We start from the raw sequence: 21,823 nt of genomic DNA, 5'->3' as shown, positions 1-21,823 counted from the left end.
GGTGGAGCGCGACTAGGTCCTAGAACACGCTCCAGAGCACCACCCTAGGGTTTTGCTAAAATCCATGTTGATGCAGGGGTTTCAAGATCGGGAGGAGCAGTAGTGGAGGTTTGTCGAGATCATCATGGTAACTATATGGGGAGCTCATCTTTGATCATACCCGGTCTACAAGATGCTAGTACACTTGCTTGTGCGAAGCCCTCACGTTGGCAGAAGATCTTGGCCTCCAGAACTTTGAGGTAGCATCAGATGCACAGCAGGTGATAAGTGATATAGCTAAAGGAAGTTGGGGTCATCATGGAGTCATTATTGTGAAGATAAAAACATAGCAATTAACTTCAGTTGTAATTTTTCTTTTGAAAGTCGTTTAGCCAATGAGGATGCTCATAAGTTAGCTAGATTGTCCCTTTAGTTAGGACCGGGTCATCACGTGTGGTTTCTGGAACCCCATGACCCAAATGTAATCCCATTTCTTGTGGTTTTTTATGAACAAAGAGTTGCTTTACCCCAAAAAACGATAGAAATTTTTTACTAAAAAGCTGGTGATGTGTGTAGTTTCTTAAACTGGCCCGCCCATTAATTATCTTGAGGAGGTAGCATCGGCGCGTACTGTAGAATCACCCAAAGGGAGCAACAAATTGTCAAAAGAAAAACAAGGTGTGTGCGGTGCGGATGGAAAATCCATCCGTAGAGATTGTTGATACTCTTGTAAAAGATAATATGATAATCACCTTGCAATAAAAAGTACTTTGATATAAAAAAAACAAGGGAACAACAAGTGAGAGGGTTCCGTAGAGCCTCCCTTAGCGCGGTGGCACGGATGAAGTGTGGCATACTGTCCTTGTACTCATGGTACAAGAAAGAGTGATGTGTTTTATCTTCTTTGTCAGTGTCGTTGTATATCCCCTCAGCTAGGACCGCTGCTCCGACGATGGTTGGCAGGAGAGTTTGATTCCACGCGCGACATATGTTACAAACCCAATGAAGGTTATGTGTTGGTGTAAAAGCAATGGTGTTTTGGAGACGCAAATGCCATTGTGCGGGAACAAGTCTCTTCGACTCCTTCCTCATCCTGACCTTGTGGTCTTTTGCATTGAGGTGAGCATGGTCATGTAGCCCGTTGATCGTTATGTTGAATATCGAGGCAATGGCAGTGTACCCAGTCCTAAAACTAGGGAGTCATGACTCTGGTCAATGGCGATAGCCGATAGGTGAAGCATTTGTCCCGCTGTTACAAAGCGGATTTTGATGGGCTGACTAAAGCTTGTTTGAGGTGATTTGGACCTGTGCATGATCTCATGTGGTTACGCTTGATGTCTTCCTTTTCAACTACTTCTTCAGCGTCTCGTGGACAAAGTCAGAAAAACATACCAGGTCTTGGCGGGAGACCAAGGCCGGCAAGATGTTGTTTGTTTTCATTTGCACTACTAGACCTTATTTATCTTCATCTGTTTCGTAAAAAACACTTCTATTTTTTTCTTCAAGCATTATCTTCATCTATATGGGACTATTGGCTCAAGAAAAAAATGTACATGGGACTAAACTGCACTAAACACTTTTTTAGAAAAGGATACTGCGCTAAGCACTGCTACAGGAGATTTCACAAATGAACATCGCCGATTGAGGTACTAATAATAACTAGCCTGATGCACTACAAAACGAAGGCCGTACTTACCCGTCAAAGATTCTACGCTCGTTATCAGTTAGCTTGCTTGAGGAGAAAAATATTTACATTTAGAATGTGAAACATATATCATTAGATTCAGTGTAAGACGTAGTCTCATACTTTATATATTTGGTATTCTAAATAGAAATAATTTTCTTTATAAACTTGGTCAAAGTTTGTAGAGTTTGACTTTTCAAAATATCTACACATATTATATTATTGAACGGTAGGAGTATATCTTATCGCTTGTTATTGATTAAGGCTTTGTACAATGCTAGGTGCTTAGAAAAATAAACCGGTTTTTCTAAAGCACCAGCTTCTATTTCTACAGAAGGGGCGTCTAATTAAGCGTCTATTTTCTACAAATAAGCATATGTGCTTTTTTTTTCTCTAAACGTCTTGCATTGTATAAAGCCTCACTTTGACACGCTAGCCAGTTGTTGTAACAAACTACGTTTGCTACAATACGACGAGGTCGCGCGGCTTCTACATCCGGCGTAGAGTAGACGGAGCAGGGGAGAAAACTCTCTCGTTCGTGCGCGGCTCTAGTGGAAATCGAAGGCGACTTCGGCAGGGGAAGCCACGGTGCCGTACGTCGTCGTCGATCGCATCACGCAGCCACCTACCGCGCCCGCGCCCGTCTCCATGCATCGGCCATGAAGTTCCGCAGCGCTCTGTCTATCTCGAGACGGTTTCAACGGGATGGCTAGGGAAGCAGGATGAGCACGGGACTGCGACTGGCGGTAAACTAAAAACTACCGGTCGCTCGATGCGGCAGCGGTTGAGCAGATCACTGGACTGCAACAATTTCCACTGGTGAGCAGTGACGTTAGGTTTGTTTTGTGCCGCACGAAATGCCGGAAAAGTCCGAGTGACAGGCGCGGTTGCTGTGGTGGTCATGGCCATAAGCTCACCTGGTATGGTAATGGCATCGCATCGCATCTCCAACAACGACCTTCAAATCTCCGCAGCCGTCTGAACCAAAGTCCGCGTGATATGACGGTTCAAACATACTTTCTTTCGTAAACCGAAGACAAATATAAAGACTTTTCGGGCGTCTGGACAGTGCCGACATCCGCTTTTGACCACACTGGCTCATCCAAACCCATCCTCCTCGCCCGCGCGCCCCCGCCCGACGCCAGCTGCCCGCATTCATGACGTTGTAGAGCAGTCGTTCCACATTGAAGACGGTTCGGAGCGGACGTTACCTCTCATTGCCTCCACCACTAAAACAGTGCGCCAGTCGAGGGCGCGGCCCGCTGCACGCCCGGCGGAACACGCCTCCTCGTCACATTCAAACGTCTTCATGAAACCTGCGTGGAAGCCGAGAAACCTACTCCGGTTGCACGTCTGTTCACGAGCAGGACGGCATTAAACACAACGTCGGGCATGCTCTTCCCGTCTGTCTGCTATTTAAAGGAGGCCAGACGTCGGGCAAGAATCACACCACTCCGCTGCTCCCCATCTCCTCCTTCCGTCATTTTCTCCATCCTTCCGATGGCATCTGACGAGCAGGAAGAGCAGTTCTCCGGCATAAAAACCGGCTAGGTGGCCCACCGAGCCCGCCGTATACGAGCGAGGCAGCTCTCTGCTCCACCTCCATCGCCTAGCCCGACGAAGCAAGTGGCCCCTCCAAGCCGGCGTGTGGTTCAGCAACTCGCTGCTGCAAGCCAGCTCGTGGAGGAGTGGCAAGTTGCTCCAGTACCACACAGGGTGAGCACAGCGGCACGTGCATCATCGCTGCTGTAGACGACGCCATGTCATACTGCGCCTCCCATGCCTGCGACCGCGACATCAGTCATCAACGCGCGCATAGCCGCGCCCTGCCGGCAGGGTAAGAAGCCGACTATGTGGAGATCGACGAGTTGGTGGTCAGTGCGTCCGTGTCCACCGCCAACATTGAAGGAAAGTAGAACACGGAAGGTCGCCGCTGCTTGGTCCCAGGAAAGTCACCGTCGGCGCGTCGCTGCCTTGCACATCCGGTGACTTGTCCGGTTCTTTATCTCAAACAATCGTCGGCCCCTACCTGGGCTCCACGAAAGCGTAGGAGCCACCCTTCCCCTCCAGCTAAAGCACCCTCTTTGCCACTGAGGGAGTCCTGGATTAGGGGGTGTCCGGATGGACGAACTATACCTTCAGCCGGACTCCTGGACTATGAAGATACAAGATTGAAGACTCCGTCCCGTGTCCGGAAGGGACTTTCCTTGGCGTGGAAGACAAGCTTGGCGATGCGGATATTTAGATCTTCTACCATTGTAACTGACTCTATGTAACCCTAACCCTATCCGGTGTCTATATAAACCGGAGAGTTTTAGTCCGTAGGACAAGATACACATCAACAATCATACTGTAGGCTAGCTTCTAGGGTTTAGCCTCCTCGATCTCGTGGTAGATCTACTCTTGTACTACCCATATCATCAATATTAATCAAGCAAGACGTAGGGTTTTACCTCCATCGAGAGGGCCCGAACCTGGGTAAAACATCGTGTCCCTTGCCTCCTGTTACCATCGAGCCTAGACGCACAGTTCGGGACACCCTACCCGAGATCCGCCGGTTTTGACACCGATATTGGTGCTTTTATTGAGAGTTTCTCTGTGTCGTCGCCCTCAGGCTCGATGGCTCCTACGATCATCGATAGCGATGCAGTCCAGGGTGAGACCTTCCTCCCCGGACAGATCTTCGTCTTCGGCGGTTTCGCACTGCGGGCCAATTCACTTGGCCACTTGGAGCAGATCGAAAGCTACGTCCCTGGCCGTCAGGTTAGATTCGGAAGTTTAAACTACACGGCTGACATCCGCGGGGACTTGATCCTCGACGAATTCGAGCCACTGCCGAGCGCGCCGCACTGTCCCGACGAGCATGATCTAGCTCTGCCGCCGAACAGTGCCCTGAAGGCCGCACCCGCATCGGCTCCGATCCTTAATTCGGAGCCAACTGCGCCGATCGAGGATGGGCGGTTGGACGCCGCCTCGGGGGCTGCGATCCCAACGGCGATTGAGCCGAACACCAGCCCCGCACTCCGCGAGACTCGTGACTCCAAGGAGCCGGACTCCTTTCCGGACTCCGAACCCTCTGCGCCCCAGCCAATCAAATCCGATTGGGCGCCGATCATGGAGTTTACTGCCGCGGACATCTTTCAGCACTCGCCTTTTGGCGATATTCTGAAGTCACTGAAGTCTCTTTCTTTATCAGGAGAGCCCTGGCCGGACTACGGCCAGCAAGGTTGGGATTCGGACGATGAAGAAATTCAAAGCCCACCCACCACCCACTTTGTAGCCACTGTCGACGACTTAACCGACATACTCGACTTCGACTCCGAAGACATCGACGGTATGGACGCCGATGAAGGAGATGATGAAGAACCAACGCCTACTAGGCCCTGGAAAGCCACCTCGTCGTATGACATATACATGATGGACACCCCAAAGAGGAAGACGGCGATGGAACAGCGGAGGATGACCCCTCCAAGAAATAGCCTAAGCGCCGACGTCAGCGGCGCCGCTCAAAATCCCGCCAAAACAAACACGGTGATTCCAGCACGGGAGATAATAATACTCTGGAAAGCGCCAAAGAAAACCCCCTCCAGCAAGATTTAGCACAGGAGGATGGAGAAACCAGCCCTCACGAGAGAGTGGCAGACAGAGAGGTCGAGGACGATAATTATATGCCTTCCTCCGAAGACGAGGCAAGCCTCGATGACGACGAATTCGTCGCGCCAGAGGATCCCGTCGAGCAAGAGCGTTTTCAACGCAGGCTTATGGCCACGGCAAGAAGTCTAAAAAAACAGCAACAGCTTAGAGCTGATCAAGATTTGCTAGTCGACAGATGGACTGAAGTCCTTGCGGCCGAAGAGCATAAACTCGAACGCCCCTCCAAGAGCTACCCAAAGCGCAGGTTGCTACCCCAATTAAAGGAGGAAGCACTTGATGTAGCCGACCGGCCACCTCGTGGCCGCGACAGAGAGGCCTCTCGGCCCTCCACTCAAGCCGCACCCCGTACCAAGGCACGGGACTATGCGCCGGACCTACGAGACATGTTGGAGGACAAGGCTAGACAAACAAGATCGATCTATGGATCGCGTGGGCGCCCCACGGCTCGAGACAACATCCATCATGCCGGCCACAAATTCGGCAGGGCCGAACACAGTAGACAAAGCTCATTGGAGCTACGTCATGATATAGCCCAGTACAGAGGCGCCGCACACCCACTCTGCTTCACAGACGAAATAATGGATCATCAAATCCCCGAGGGTTTCAAACCCGTAAACATCGAATCATATGATGGCACAACAGATCCTGCGGTATGGATTGAGGATTATCTCCTTCATATCCACATGGCCTGCGGCGATGATTTCCACGCCATCAAATACCTCCCACTCAAGCTTAAAGGACCAGCTCGGCATTGGCTTAACAGCTTGCCAACAGGATCAATCAGTTGTTGGGAGGACCTGGAAGCCGCATTCCTCGACAATTTCCAGGGCACTTATGTGCGACCCCCAGACGCCGATGACCTAAGTCACGTAATTCAGCAGCCAGATGAATCGGCCAGGAAATTCTGGACACGGTTCCTAACAAAGAAAAATCAAATAGTCGACTGTCCGGACGCCGAGGCCCTAGCAGCCTTCAAGCACAATATCCGTGACGAGTGGCTGGCCCGACACCTTGGATAGGAAAAGCCGAAATCTATGGCAGCACTCACGACACTCATGACCCGCTTTTGCGCGGGAGAACAGCTGGCTTGCTCATAGCAACAATATAACCAAGAACCCTGGTAATTCGGACACCAGGGACAGTAGTGGCAGGTCGCGTCGCAACAAACAGAAGCGCCGCATTAACGGCGACAATGTAGATGATACGGCAGTTAATGCCGGATTCAGAGGCTCTAAATCCGGTCAGCGGAAAAAGCCATTCAAAAGGAATCCTAGGGGCCCGTCCAGTTTGGACCGAATACTCAACCGCTTATGCCAGATACATGGCACTCCTGAAAAGCCGGCCAATCACACCAACAGGGATTGTTGGGTGTTCAAGAAGGCAGGCAAGCTAAACGCCGAAAACAAAGACAAGGGGCTGCATAGCGATGACGATGAGGAGCCCCGGCCGCCGAACAACAAGGGACAGAAGGGTTTTCCCCCACAAGTGCGGACGGTGAACATGATATACGCAACCCATATCCCCAAGAGGGAGCGGAGCGCGCGTTAAGGGACGTATACGCGATAGAGCCAGTCGCCCCAAAGTTCAACCCATGGTCCTCCTGCCCGATCACCTTTGATCGAAGGGACCACCCCACTAGCACCCGTCACGGCGGCTTCGCCGCATTGGTTCTAGACCCAATTATTGACGGATTTCATCTCACTAGAGTCCTTATGGATGGCGGCAGCAGCCTGAACCTGCTTTACCAGGATACAGTGCGGAAAATGGGCATAGATCCCTCGAGGATTAAGCCCACCAAAACGACCTTTAAAGGCGTAATACCAGGTGCAGAGGCCAACTGTACAGGCTCAGTCACACTTGAAGTGGTCTTCGGATCTCCGGATAATTTCCGAAGCGAGGAGTTAATCTTCGACATAGTCCCGTTTCGCAGTGGTTATCACGCACTGCTCGGGCGAACCGCATTCGCTAAGTTCAATGTGGTACCGCATTACGCATACCTTAAGCTCAAGATGCCAGGCCCTCGAGGAGTAATTACGGTCAATGGAAACACCGAACGCTCCCTCCGAACAGAGGAGCACACGGCGGCCCTTGCAGCGGAAGTACAAAGCTGCCTCTCCAGGCATTTCTCCAGTCCGGCCACTAAACGACTGGACACCGTCAAGCGCACCCGGAGTAACCTACAACAAGACCGCCTGGCACGATCCGAGCAGGCATAGCAATGCGGCCCCAACCCCAACCCTCGCAAAAAGGCGAGGTCAGTACTTCGCGTACATAACTATGCTCTAGAGATACCATGGGCATAGGGGGAGGGGCACCATCATGGCACACCCAAAACACAGCTTCAACTGTACCAGGGGCTGCCGATTTTTTAATTTTCTCTTACTTTCAGGACTCCACTCTTCGGAAGGCCTGTTCGGCAGTTCAATTGCCGCACAAACGATGCAAGAACCAGGGAAGCAGACGAGCCGTGTCGCATTATGGAACTCCCAGGTGGTCTCTATCACGAGCAGTATACCTGTTTCGCATATTATTCCGCAGCTTGCCCTTGGAGCGGACATGTTACATAGTCCAACCTTTTGCTTTTTGTATCGTTCTGCTTTGATCGCAGCTCTTTTTAATAAACAATGCATAGCTTTTGTCTATTTTTACATTACTCTTTTTCTTTATATTTATATATGTTCCTTAACGACATGTTGTACCCGTACACTTTGGTACGGCCAAAATACGCCAGGGGCTTCAGTACCCCGCAACATGGTGTGAGAAGTTCGAACACTTTAACAAGTACGGCACCCCAAACTTATAGCATTATATGCATCGGCTCCGAATCATGTCTTGGGTCAATAGTTGGGTTTGCCCGGCTCCTATGTTTTGGTGCCTTACATTCCGCTATATCGGCTAAGGTAGCACTAGGAGAACCACTGCGATTGTGTCCCGGTTGAGCTGGGTTGAGCACCTCAGTGGAGAAAGCTAAAACTGACCGTCATGATGAGGCGAGAGCTGGTCGCTGTTTGAGAGGTCTTTTCGAGTCCTTAAAGGCTTATGCCGCTTAGGGCGAGGAGCCGGTTCTGTCTGGCCAAGGCGTGGATAGCGCCCCGAACTCGGTCTTCCGAATACCAGGGGCTTCGCCGAAATTTAAAATTATAGAATTTTATGGCTAAGTGAGAGTGTTCACGCATTATAGTCCGATTGCCTTGTTCGTTGGGCTGAGCGCCTCCCTCGAAGGACCCAAACATGGGAAAAAGAGCCCTCAGGTTTATCCCCGAACACCCCAGCACTAGCGGCCCGGGGGCAGAAGCCGACGACTTGCCATCTCTCAGAATTGATAAACAGCCGCACAAAAGGTATTATTTTAAATTCAAACAGCATTGTTTAAGCGCATATGAACAAGTTTTCAGCGCACAGGACAAACGAGCGAGTTTTATTCAAAAATTACATCCATAGAACATTCATTCGCCACAAGGCGGGCACCCTTCAGAACATCCTTATAATAATTTTCGGGCTTGCGATGCTCTTTCCCCAGCGGTGGCCCGTCCTTCACAAGCTTCTCGACATCCAGCTTGCCCCAGTGCACCTTCGCACGGGCAAGGGCCCTACGGGCACCTTCAATGCAGACGGAGCGCTTGATAACTTCGAGCCTTGGACAGGCCTCCACCAGCCGCCGCACCAGCCCGAAATAGCTCCCAGGCTGAGCCTCTCCAGGCCACAGCCGAACTATGAGGCCCTTCATGGCCTGTTCGGCCGCCTTGTGGAGCTCGACCAGTTGCTTCAACTGGTCGCTCAGGGGCACGGGGTGTCCAACCTCAGCGTACTGAGACCAGAACACCTTCTCCGTTGAGCTGCCCTCCTCGGCTCGATAGAATGCGGCGGCATCAGATATACTTCGGGGAAGATCTGCGAACGCGCCTGGAGAACTCCGGATTCGGGTAAGTAACAAGTAACTCACGCTTATGTGTTTACTTTGCATAAAGAATGCCTTAACCGCCACTATCTTCTTCACCTCATCCAACTCCTGGAGGGTCTTCTGGGATTCGGCCTTGGCAGACTTGGCACTTTCAGTAGCCGCCGCGAGCTCGGACGCTCGCGTCCTTGAGTCACGCTCCAAACTCTCATGTTTTTCCATGAGAGCCTGGAGCTCTTGCCACACCTTGCCAACCTTGGCCTCATACTTTTCTCGCTCAGTGCGCTCCGCGGCCGACCTCTTCTCGGCCTCGAGCAGCGCTTGCTTCAGGGTCCCCACCTCAGACGTGGCCCCTACAATAGCCACGATACTCCTGTCATTTTTCGCAATTGCACCTTTTTATACACATTTATACAAGGTATTTTCTTACCTTCACTGTCCTCGAGCTGCTTCTTGACATGTCCGAGCTCTTGCTCGGGCCGCTCGAGGTCCTGCTTTAGCACGTCCACTTCCGCAGTCAGTGCGGCGGACGCCAGCGGGGAAGCCTGCACACGCATATTGACTTCTTTTTGTTAGACTCCTGCGAATTTTATTTGATCCTCTATTCGGCTTTTCTTCCCGAACGCCAAACAGAGCATCAGGGGCTACTGTCTATGCGGTAATGTTATTTACACATTCTTTACTTACCTCAAAGCCTGTTAAAAGGCTTGTACAAGCTTCAGTCAGTCCGCTCTTGGCGGACTGAACCTTCTGGACCACCGCACTCATAATAGTGCGGTGCCCCTCGTCGAGGGAGGCGCCTTGGAGCGCCTCCAACAGATTGTCCGGCGCCTCCGGATGGACGGAGGTCGCCGGCGCGGCGGGCTTGCTCCTCTTAGAAGGAGGTCCCCCACCGGACTCTAGAACCTTTGAAGGTTCCGGAGCGGTGTTCGGCCTAGGGACGGACTTGGAGCCCTGGGGGGTTTCGTCCCCTTTACTCCTAGAGTCCGGGAGGTCACCTTGCGGCGCCTCCAGGACCACCTCCTCCCGGATTGGAACTTGCTGGGACAACACTTCGGTGTCGTCCGTAGGGCGGGGGGAGGAAGCCGTCGGAAGTGAGTTCACGTCCGACGAGTCCAGTGAGCCGCTCGACGACGCGTCGAGCCGGTCTTTGGGTGGGCTGCATAAATATATCCGACATAAGGGAAAGCTGTGCAATAATCAAATACTATGAAATCACTTCGGTATCCGGATACTTATGATTTCGCCAGGGGCTTGGCCCTGGGCGGCCACTCCTCTTCGCCGTCGTCGGCGTTGGTGGAGTAGTCCGGAGGAGGGGTTCTCGCCTTCTTGGACCCCTCGGCCTCCCCAGTTGGGGCGGCCTTCCTTTTCTTCCCTTCCCCCGCTGGAGGGGGAGGAGTTTCTTCTTCCTCCTCCTCGTCTTCATGGGAGGAATGCGCCTCGGAACCGTCGGATGATGGATCTGACGCCTCCTGGCACCGGGCACTCTTTCGAGTCCCCGCGGCCTTTTTCGCGGCCTTCTTCTCCGGCACCACATAGGGTGCCGGAACCAGCAGCTTCGCCAGGTGGGCATCGGCTGGGTCTTCGGGCAAAGGTGCCGGACAGTCGATCCGTCCGGACTTCGCCTGCCAATCCTGTCAAAGGTAAGGGAGCTTAGATCCCGCACAGAGTTAAACTATGAAAAACTAGTGCCCTGTAAAAAATACAAAAAAGCTTACCGCGCTAGCGTGACGCTGCGCGCTGAATCCGCGATCCTCGGTAGCGGATGCGGGAGCCTCGGTGCCTTTGAAAAGCACCTTCCAGGCATCTTCGTACGTCGTGTCGAAGAGCCTGCTCAGAGTTTGGTGCCGCGCCGGATCGAACTCCCACGAGTTGAAAGCCCGTTGTTGACACGGGAGGATCAAGCGGATGAGCATAACCTGGACTACATTGACAAGCCTGAGCTACTTGTTCACCAGGGATTGGATGCATGTTTGTAGTCTGGTCACCTCCTTTTGGCTGCCCCACGACAGGCCCGTCTCTTTCCAGGACGTGAGCCGAGTTGGGGGTCCGGACCGGAACTCGGGGGCTGTGACCCACTTAGGGTCGCACGGCTCGGTGATGTAAAACCACCCCGATTGCCACCCCTTCAGGCTCTCTACAAAGGAGCCCTCGAGCCAGAGGACGTTGGCCATCTTGCCAACCATGGCACCGCCACACTCCGCCTGGCTGCCGCGCACCACCTTCGGCTTGACGTTGAAAGTCTTGAGCCATAGGCCGAAATGGGGACGGATGTGGAGGAAAGCCTCGCACACGACGATAAACACCGAGATGTTGAGGACAAAGTTCGGGGCCAGATCGTGGAAATCCAGGCCGTAGTAGAACATGAGCCCCCGGACAAATGGATGCAGAGGGAAGCCCAGTCCACGGAGGAAATGAGGGAGGAATACCACCCTCTCATGGGGCCTGGGAGTGGGGATGAGCTGCCCCGTTTCGGGAAGCCGGTGCGCGATGTTGCTAGCCAGATATCCGGCCTTCCTCAGCTTTTTGATGTGTCCCTCCGTGACGGAGGAGACCATCCACTTGCCTCCCGCTCCGGACATGGCTGGAGAAGGTCGAGGCGAGGAGTGCGGACTTGGGCGCTGGAGCTCGAGTGCGCAAGAATGGATAAGCAAAGGAGGAAGAAGGCGTAGGTGAAAAGGTGGATCCTTATCCCCTTATATGGGTGGACACAACTACATGTCCCCACCAGCCTGGTAAAACTCGCTTATCTCCCAAGCGCCGTAATCAAAGGCACGGTTGGGTTACCCACGCCCGTATTGATGAGAATCCCGGAATAAGGGGACACAATCTCTGCTTTAACAAGACGTGCCAAGGAAACCGCCTCGCATAACGCGCTGAGATGGGACAGTAAAACGGTTCGAATAAAAGCTTGGCCGTGGTGTGATGTCACAGTATAGAATACGTCAGCAGATTAGATTTGTGTAAATATTATTCTCTCTATGGCAATATGTGGAAACTTATTTTGCAGAGCCGGACACTATCTTTGTGTTTGAAATCTTCTATGAAGTACTTGGAGGAGGAACCCGCCTTGCAATGCCGAAGACAATCTGCGTGCCGGACTCGTCGTCATTGAAGCCTGGTTCAGGGGCTACTGAGGGAGTCCTGGATTAGGGGGTGTCCGGATGGCCGAACTATACCTTCAGCCGGACTCTTGGACTATGAAGATACAAGATTGAAGACTCCGTCCCGTGTCCGGAAGGGACTTTCCTTGGCGTGGAAGGCAAGCTTGGCGATGCGGATATTTAGATCTCCTACCATTGTAACCGACTCTATGTAATCCTAACCCTATCCGGTGTCTATATAAACCGGAGGGTTTTAGTCCGTAGGACAAGATACACATCAACAATCATACCGTAGGCTAGCTTCTAGGGTTTATCCTCCTCGATCTCGTGGTAGATCTACTCTTGTACTACTCATATCATCAATATTAATCAAGCAGGACGTAGGGTTTTACCTCCATCGAGAGGGCCCGAACCTGGGTAAAACTTTGTGTCCCTTGCCTCCTGTTACCATCGAGCCTAGACACACAGTTCGGGACCCCCTACCCGAGATCCGCCGGTTTTGACACCGACAGCCACTCCGATGAACGGCACAGCCGAACATAGGGAAGATACAGGGGAAGAATATACCTACGGGGCTCCTGGCAGTCCGATGAGCGGGCTGCCAGACATAGGGAAGACAAAGAGATCCGTCGCAGCAAGCCGTAGACGAGCGTAGTGTATCCGTGTCTTGGGAATGGAGCTCCGCACGGCCGGACGTGCACATAGTTTTACCTTTTGTAGTTAAATATGTTTAAAATGTAAATGTTTTCATCCGGTTTGTATGGAATCCGTTATGTTAATTTCATCTGGTTTGTTGAAAAAGAGTTTTAAATGTATACGGGTAACGTTGGATGGCCGCCTACAGCATCCATGTATGCGGAGTCCCCCCCCACCACACCCCCACCCGTCCGCTGACAGATGCCGAAGAAAATTTATGGGACGCCGTTGGAGATGCCCTAACATATCCTAGTCGTGCCTACATGCTATCTCGTTCTTTAGTACTTTTTGGACTCCGACTTGAAATTTTGAAACAAAATATGGGGCGACAGAAATCCATTCAGGTTAAAAAGTAATCTCGGCTTTAAATTTAGGCACAGTTATTTTAGGCTTTTAGAATAAGCTGACGAGGGGGCAATATTTTGGGATGCTGAAATGTGTGGATTTAGAGAAATGAAAAACTCTTCAGATCTCAACGACAATCCATTCAACTATGGAGGTTTTATCTTAAGCTCCTAAGATTCCAGATAAAGGAGAATCATGTGCAGAGTTTCTCTCAGTGGATAGACAATAATTTGTAATCCCATGACTCAAGGCATTGGCTAGCCTCCTTCTTAGAACCATAGCCTTTTAAGGTCTTTCTTTTTGTTTTTTGCTTCTACCTCCTCTCTGTAACATACTGTTTTTCTATTTATAAAATTACCGCAGAACTATTGTTATGGTTTGCGGGTTAAAAAAACAAGGGGCAACTTATTTCCACAGCATGCCATAAGCCCCAAAAGAACTAGCCCTTAGTCGACCGCCATAAGTCCAATGCAAGATGTGAACAATGTTTTATCCTTTGTGACCTTAAAATTCGCCTCCTATTGTCTTTCAACGTTTACAATTTTATTGGTCAAAACCTAACACTTGACTCCTCCCTTCCCCATACTCGCCTCCTACATCCTCATCCTCCCTTCCCCTCACTATTGCTATAGAGAAATGGACGAGCAAAGCCTCGACACTGGTTGATGAAGGCGGCGGCAGGAGGTCTCTTGTCCGGTAGCCTTTGGTAGCGAGATGTGATATGGGCGATGACCTGAGGCAGAGGGTATGGTTGTGCAGCGTGGAGACGGTGTCACGGCCCTACCTCGTGTCCCTGTTGCAGCACAAAGGTCAACGCTGTCGTGGTCTGGTTGGGGAGGCTGTGGTGGCTCCGCCATGGCCACCAGTTACAGCTCCATCACCTATGAACATCCGTGTGGCACCGTCTCAACTCACCACGGTGACGGTTCCAGCAAAAAAAAATGTCGCGACACACTTCGCCGTGGTTGTAGCATCATCGTCGTGGGCGTTGCAACTTCTTGACAAACGACCGTAGCATCTGTTGTCACCGATTGCGGCCTTCGTCGTTCATTGTTGTAGCATTTGTCGTCGCTGGCCAGCAGGCCCGAGCCCAAGGGGGTGCAACCTGTGCGCTCGCACAGGGCTCACAGTTTTTAGGGGCCTCACATTTTGTACGCAGTAGTTCCTTTAAACAGCGTTCTGGGCCCCTATTGCATGTCTTCCTCGGTCTTCCATCTGGGTCCTTGTTAACCTCTGTAGATGGCCTCTTCGGTTTCCCCTCTGGCCCTTGCTCTGATCGGGATGTATGCCTCGTCTAGCGATCGATCTAGACGAGCGGAGCGACGAGGTGACTCTTTGTATTTTCCTCTCGCGCTGGCGACCATCGACATAGCACGGCGGCTGGTTAGGGCTCCACCAGACTTCAGTCCCCCTTCTCACAAATCCCCGGTCGAGAGTACCGGTTCCGTTCCAACATGACAGGCTATTTTAGCAGTCAGGAGGACCGATGGCATGGCCAGGAGTGGCCGAACGGCAGCCGATAGGAGGACCTGATTCACCAAAGGAAGGAAAATTGAGGCCATGTCTGGATCTTCGATGTTTAAGCATCGTTGCGTTGATAACCGGTGATCCCGCCAGCCCTTGATTTTGAGTTCCGATTTTAGCCCACTGTTTAGTTCTGCTAAAATCTTATAGTTAATTTTTTCCTTTCATCTATTAGGTGTCTAGTATTGCCAAGAATACTAAAAGAATGATGTTTAAGTGAAAACTGTTGGGGAACGTAGTAATTTCAAAAAATTTCCTACGCACATGCAAGATCATGGTGATACATAGCAACGAGAGGGGAGAGTGTGATCTACGTACCCTTGTAGATCAACAACGGAAGCGTTTGGTTGATGTAGTCGTACGTCTCCACGGCCCGACCGATCAAGCACCGAAACTACGACACCTCCGAGTTCTAGCACACGTTCAGCTCGATGATGATCCCCGGGCTCCGATCCAGCAAAGTGTCGGGGAGGAGTTTCGTCAGCATGACGGCGTGGTGACGATCTTGATGTTCTACCGTCGCAGGGCTTCGCCTAAGCACCGCTACAATATGACCGAGGTGGAATATGGTGGAGGGGGGCACCGCACACGGCTAAGGAATGATCACGAAGATCAACTTGTGTGTCTAGGGGTGCCCCCCTGCCCCCGTATATAAAGGAGCAAGGGGAGGAGGCCGGCCGGCCCCTATAGGCGCGCCAGGAGGAGTCCTCCTCCTAGTAGGAGTAGGACTCCTACTAGGAGGGGGAAAGAAGTGGGGAGGGAGAGGGAAAGGGGGGCGCCGCCCCCCCTCTCCTAGTCCAATTCGGACCAAGGGGGAGGAGGTGCGCGGCCCACCTCTGGCAGCCCCTCTCTCTCTCCACTAAGGCCCATATGGCCCATTACTTCTCATGGGGGGTTCCGGTAACCCCCCGGCTCTCCGGTTTTCTCCGAAATCACCCGGAACACTTCCGGTGTCCGAATATAGCCGTCCAATATATCAATCTTTATGTCTCGACCATTTCGAGACTCCTCGTCATGTCCGTGATCACATACGGGACTCCGAACTAACTTCGGTACATCAAAACTCATAAACTCATAATATAACTGTCATTGAAACCTTAAGCGTGCGGACCCTACGGGTTCGAGAACAATGTAGACATGACCGAGACACGTCTCCGGTCAATAACCAATAGCGGAACCTGGATGCTCATATTGGCTCCTACATATTCTACGAAGATCTTTATCGGTCAGACCGCATAACAACATACGCTGTTCCCTTTGTCATCAATATGTTACTTGCCCGAGATTCGATCGTCGGTATCTCAATACCTAGTTCAATCTCGTTACCAGCAAGTCTCTTTACTTGTTTCGTAATACATCATCTCGCAACTAACTCATTAGTTGCAATGCTTGCAAGGCTTATGTGATGTGCATTACCGAGAGGGCCCAGAGATACCTCTCCGACAATCGGAGTGACAAATCCTAATCTCGAAATACGCCAACCCAACATGTACCTTTGGAGACACCTGTAGAGCACCTTTATAATCACCCATTTACGTTGTGACTTTTGGTAGCACACAAAGTGTTCCTCCGGCAAACGGGAGTTGCATAATCTCATAGTCATAGGAACATGTATAAGTCATGAAGAAAGCAATAGCAACATACTAAACGATCGGGTGCTAAGCTAATGGAATGGGTCATGTCAATCAGATCATTCACCTAATGATGTGATCTCATTAATCAAATAACAACTCCTTGTTCATGGTTAGGAAACATAACCATCTTTGATTAACGAGCTAGTCAAGTAGAGGCATACTAGTGACACTCTGTTTGTCTATGTATTCACACATGTATTATGTTTCCGGTTAATACAATTCTAGCATGAATAATAAACATTTATCATGATATAAGGAAATAAATAATAACTTTATTATTGCCTCTAGGGCATATTTCCTTCAGTCTCCCACTTGCACTAGAGTCAATAATCTAGATTACACAGTAATGATTCTAACACCCATGGAGCCTTGGTGTTGATCATGTTTTGCTCGTGGAAGAGGCTTAGTCAACGGGTCTGCAACATTCAGATCCGTATGTATCTTGCAAATCTCCATGTCTCCCACCTGGACTAGATCCCGGATGGAATTGAAGTGTCTTTTGATGTGCTTGGTTCTCTTGTGAAATCTGGATTCCTTTGCCAAGGCAATTGCACCAGTATTGTCACAAAAGATTTTCATTGGACCCGATGCACTAGGTATGACACCTAGATCGGATATGAACTCCTTCATCGAGACTCCTTCATTTGCTGCTTCCGAAGCAGCTATGTACTCCGCTTCACATGTAGATCCCGCTACAACGCTTTGTTTAGAACTGCACCAACTGACAGCTCCACCGTTTAATGTAAACACGTATCCGGTTTGCGATTTAGAATCGTCCGGATCAGTGTCAAAGCTTGCATCAACGTAACCTTTTACGATGAGCTCTTTGTCACCCCCATATATGAGAAACATATCCTTAGTCCTTTTCAGGTATTTCAGGATGTTCTTGACCGCTGTCCAGTGATCCACTCCTGGATTACTTTGGTACCTCCCTGCTAGACTTATAGCAAGGCACACATCAGGTCTGATACACAGCATTGCATACATGATAGAGCCTATGGCTGAAGCATAGGGAACATTTTTCATATTCTCTCTATCTTCTGCAGTGGTCGGGCATTGAGTCTTACTCAACTTCACACCTTGTAACACAGGCAAGAACCCTTTCTTTGCTTGATCCATTTTGAACTTCTTCAAAACTTTGTCAAGGTATGTGCTTTGTGAAAGTCCAATTAAGCGTCTTGATCTATCTCTATAGATCTTAATGCCTAATATGTAAGCAGCTTCACCGAGGTCTTTCATTGAAAAACTCTTATTCAAGTATCCCTTTATGCTATCCAGAAATTCTATATCATTTCCAATTAGTAATATGTCATCCACATATAATATCAGAAATGCTACAGAGCTCCCACTCACTTTCTTGTAAATACAGGCTTCTCCAAAAGTCTGTATAAAACCAAATGCTTTGATCACACTATCAAAGCGTTTATTCCAACTCCGAGAGGCTTGCACCAGTCCATAAATGGATCGCTGGAGCTTGCACACTTTGTTAGCTCCCTTTGGATCGACAAAACCTTCTGGTTGCATCATATACAACTCTTCTTCCAGAAATCCATTCAGGAATGCAGTTTTGACATCCATCTGCCAAATTTCATAATCATAAAATGCGGCAATTGCTAACATGATTTAGATAGACTTAAGCATCGCTACGGGTGAGAAGGTCTCATCGTAGTCAATCCCTTGAACTTGATGAAAACCTTTTGCGACAAGTCGAGCTTTGTAAACAGTAATATTACCGTCAGCGTCAGTATTCTTCTTGAAGATCCATTTATTCTCAATTGCTTGCCGATCATCGGGCAAGTCAACCAAAGTCCATACTTTGTTCTCATACATGGATCCCATCTCAGATTTCATGGCTTCAAGCCATTTTGCGGAATCTGGGCTCACCATCGCTTCTTCATAGTTCGTAGGTTCATCATGATCTAGTAGCATGACTTCCAGAACAGGATTACCGTACCACTCTGGCGCGGATCTCACTCTGGTTGATCTACGAGGTTCAGTAGTATCTTGTTCTGAAGTTTCATGATCATCATCATTAGCTTCCTCACTAACTGGCGTAGGTGTCACAGAAACAGTTTTCTGTGATGCACTACTTTCCAATAAGGGAGCAGGTACAGTTACCTCGTCAAGTTCTACTTTCCTCCCAATCACTTCTTTCGAGATAAACTCCTTCTCTAGAAAGTTTCCGAACTTAGCAACAAAAGTCTTGCCTTCGGATCTGTGATAGAAGGTGTATCCAATAGTTTCCTTTGGATATCCTATGAAGACACATTTCTCCGATTTGGGTCCGAGCTTATCAGGTTGAAGCTTTTTCACATAAGCATCGCAGCCCCAAACTTTCAGAAACGACAACTTTGGTTTCTTGCCAAACCACAGTTCATAAGGCGTCGTCTCAACGGATTTTGATGGTGCCCTATTTAACGTGAATGCGGCCGTCTCTAGAGCGTATCCCCAAAACGATAGTGGTAAATCAGTAAGAGACATCATAGATCGCACCATATCTAGTAAAGTACGATTACGATGTTCGGACACACCATTACGCTGTGGTGTTCCGGGTGGCGTGAGTTGCGAAACTATTCCACAATTTTTCAAATGTACACCAAACTCGTAACTCAAATATTCTCCTCCACGATCAGATCGTAGGAATTTTATTTTCTTGTTACGATGATTTTCTACTTCACTCTGAAATTCTTTGAACTTTTCAAATGTTTCAGACTTGTGTTTCATTAAGTAGATATACCCATATCTGCTTAAGTCATCTGTGAAGGTGAGAAAATAACGATATCCGCCACGAGCCTCAATATTCATCGGACCACATACATCTGTATGTATGATTTCCAACAAATCTGTTGCTCTCTCCATAGTACCGAAGAACGGTGTTTTAGTCATCTTGCCCATGAGGCACGGTTCACAAGTACCAAGTGATTCATAATCAAGTGGTTCCAAAAGTCCATCAGTATGGAGTTTATTCATGCGCTTTACACCGATATGATCTAAACGGCAGTGCCACAAATAAGTTGCACTATCATTATTAACTCTGCATCTTTTGGCTTCAACACTATGAATGTGTGTGACACTACTATCGAGATTCATCAAAAATAGACCACTCTTTAAGGGTGCATGACCATAAAAGATATTACTCATATAAATAGAACAACCATTATTCTCAGATTTAAATGAATAACCGTCTCGCATCAAACAAGATCCAGATATAATGTTCATGCTTAACTCTGGCACCAAATAACAATTATTTAGGTCTAATATTAATCCCGAAGGTAGATGTAGAGGTAGCGTGCCGACTGCGATCACATCGACTTTGGAACCGTTTCCCACGCGCATCGTCACCTCGTCCTTAGCCAATCTTCGCTTAATCCGTAGTCCCTGTTTCGAGTTGCAAATATTAGCAACAGAATCAGTATCAAATACCCAGGTGCTACTGCGAGCATTAGTAAGGTACACATCAATAACATGTATATCACATATACCTTTGTTCACCTTGCCATCCTTCTTATCCGCCAAATACTTGGGGCAGTTCCACTTCCAGTGACCAGTCTGCTTGCAGTAGAAGCACTCAGTTTCAGGCTTAGGTCCAGGTTTGGGTTTCTTCTCTTGAGTAGCAACTTGCTTGCCGTTCTTTTTGAAGTTCCCCTTCTTCTTCCCTTTGCCCTTTTTCTTGAAACTAGTGGTCTTGTTGACCATCAACACTTGATGCTCCTTCTTGATTTCTACCTCCGCAGCTTTCAGCATTGCGAAGAGCTCGGGAATAGTCTTATTCATCCCTTGCATATTATAGTTCATCACGAAGCTCTTGTAGCTTGGTGGCAGTGATTGGAGAATTCTGTCGATGACGCAATCATCCGGAAGATTAACTCCCAATTGAATCAAGTGATTATTATACCCAGACATTTTGAGTATATGCTCACTGACAGAACTGTTCTCCTCCATCTTGCAGCTATAGAACTTATTGGAGACTTCATATCTCTCAATCCGGGCATTTGCTTGAAATATCAACTTCAACTCCTGGAACATCTCATATGCTCCATGACGTTCAAAACGTCGTTGAAGTCCCGATTCTAAGCCGTAAAGCATGGCACACTGAACTATCGAGTAGTCATCAGCTTTGCTCTGCCAGACGTTCATAACATCTGGTGTTGCTCCAGCAGCAGGCCTGGCACCCAGCGGTGCTTCCAGGACGTAATTCTTCTGTGCAGCAATGAGGATAATCCTCAAGTTACGGACCCAGTCCGTGTAATTGCCACCATCATCTTTCAACTTTGCTTTCTCAAGGAACGCATTAAAATTCAACGGAACAACAGCACGAGCCATCTATCTACAATCAAGCATAAACAAGCAAGATACTATCAGGTACTAAGTTTCATGATAAATTTAGGTTCAGTTAATTTACTTAAAGAACTCCCACTTAGATAGACATCCCTCTAATCCTCTAAGTGATTACGTGATCCAAATCAACTAAACCATGTCCGATCATCACGTGAGATGGAGTAGTTTCATTGGTGAACATCACTATGTTGATCATATCTACTATATGATTCACGCTCAACCTTTCGGTCTCCGTGTTCCGAGGCCATATCTGTATATGCTTGGCGTCAAGTATAACCTGAGTATTCCGCGTGTGCAACTGTTTTGCACCCGTTGTATTTGAACGTAGAGCCTATCACACCCGATCATCACGTGGTGTCTCAGCACGAAGAACTTTCGCAACGGTGCATACTCAGGGAGAACACTTCTTGATAATTAGTGAGAGATCATCTTATAATGCTACCGTCAATCAAAGCAAGATAAGATGCATAAAAGATAAACATCACATGCAATCAATATAAGTGATATGATATGGCCATCATCATCTTGTGCTTGTGATCTCCATCGAAGCACCATCGTGATCACCATCGTCACCGGCGTGACACCTTGATCTCCATCGTAGCATCGTTATCGTCACGCCAATCTTATGCTTCCACGACTATCGCTACCGCTTAGTGATAAAGTAAAGCATTACAGCGCGATTGCATTGCATACAATAAAGCGACAACCATATGGCTCCTGCCAGTTGCCGATAACTCGGTTACAAAACATGATCATCTCATACAATAAAAATTTAGCATCATGTCTTGACCATATCACATCACAACATGCCCTGAAAAAACAAGTTAGACGTCCTCTACTTTGTTGTTGCAAGTTTTACGTGGCTGCTACGGGCTTAAACAAGAACCAATCTTACCTACGCATCAAAACCACAACGATAGTTTGTCAAGTTGGTGCTGTTTTAACCTTCGGATGCCACTGTTGGGGA

Source organism: Triticum urartu, chromosome 7A, assembly GCF_056163025.1.
Source record: "Triticum urartu cultivar PI428250 chromosome 7A, HENAU_Tu73, whole genome shotgun sequence".
Lineage (NCBI taxonomy): Eukaryota > Viridiplantae > Streptophyta > Magnoliopsida > Poales > Poaceae > Triticum > Triticum urartu.
Note: the sequence above shows the minus strand (reverse complement) of the source record.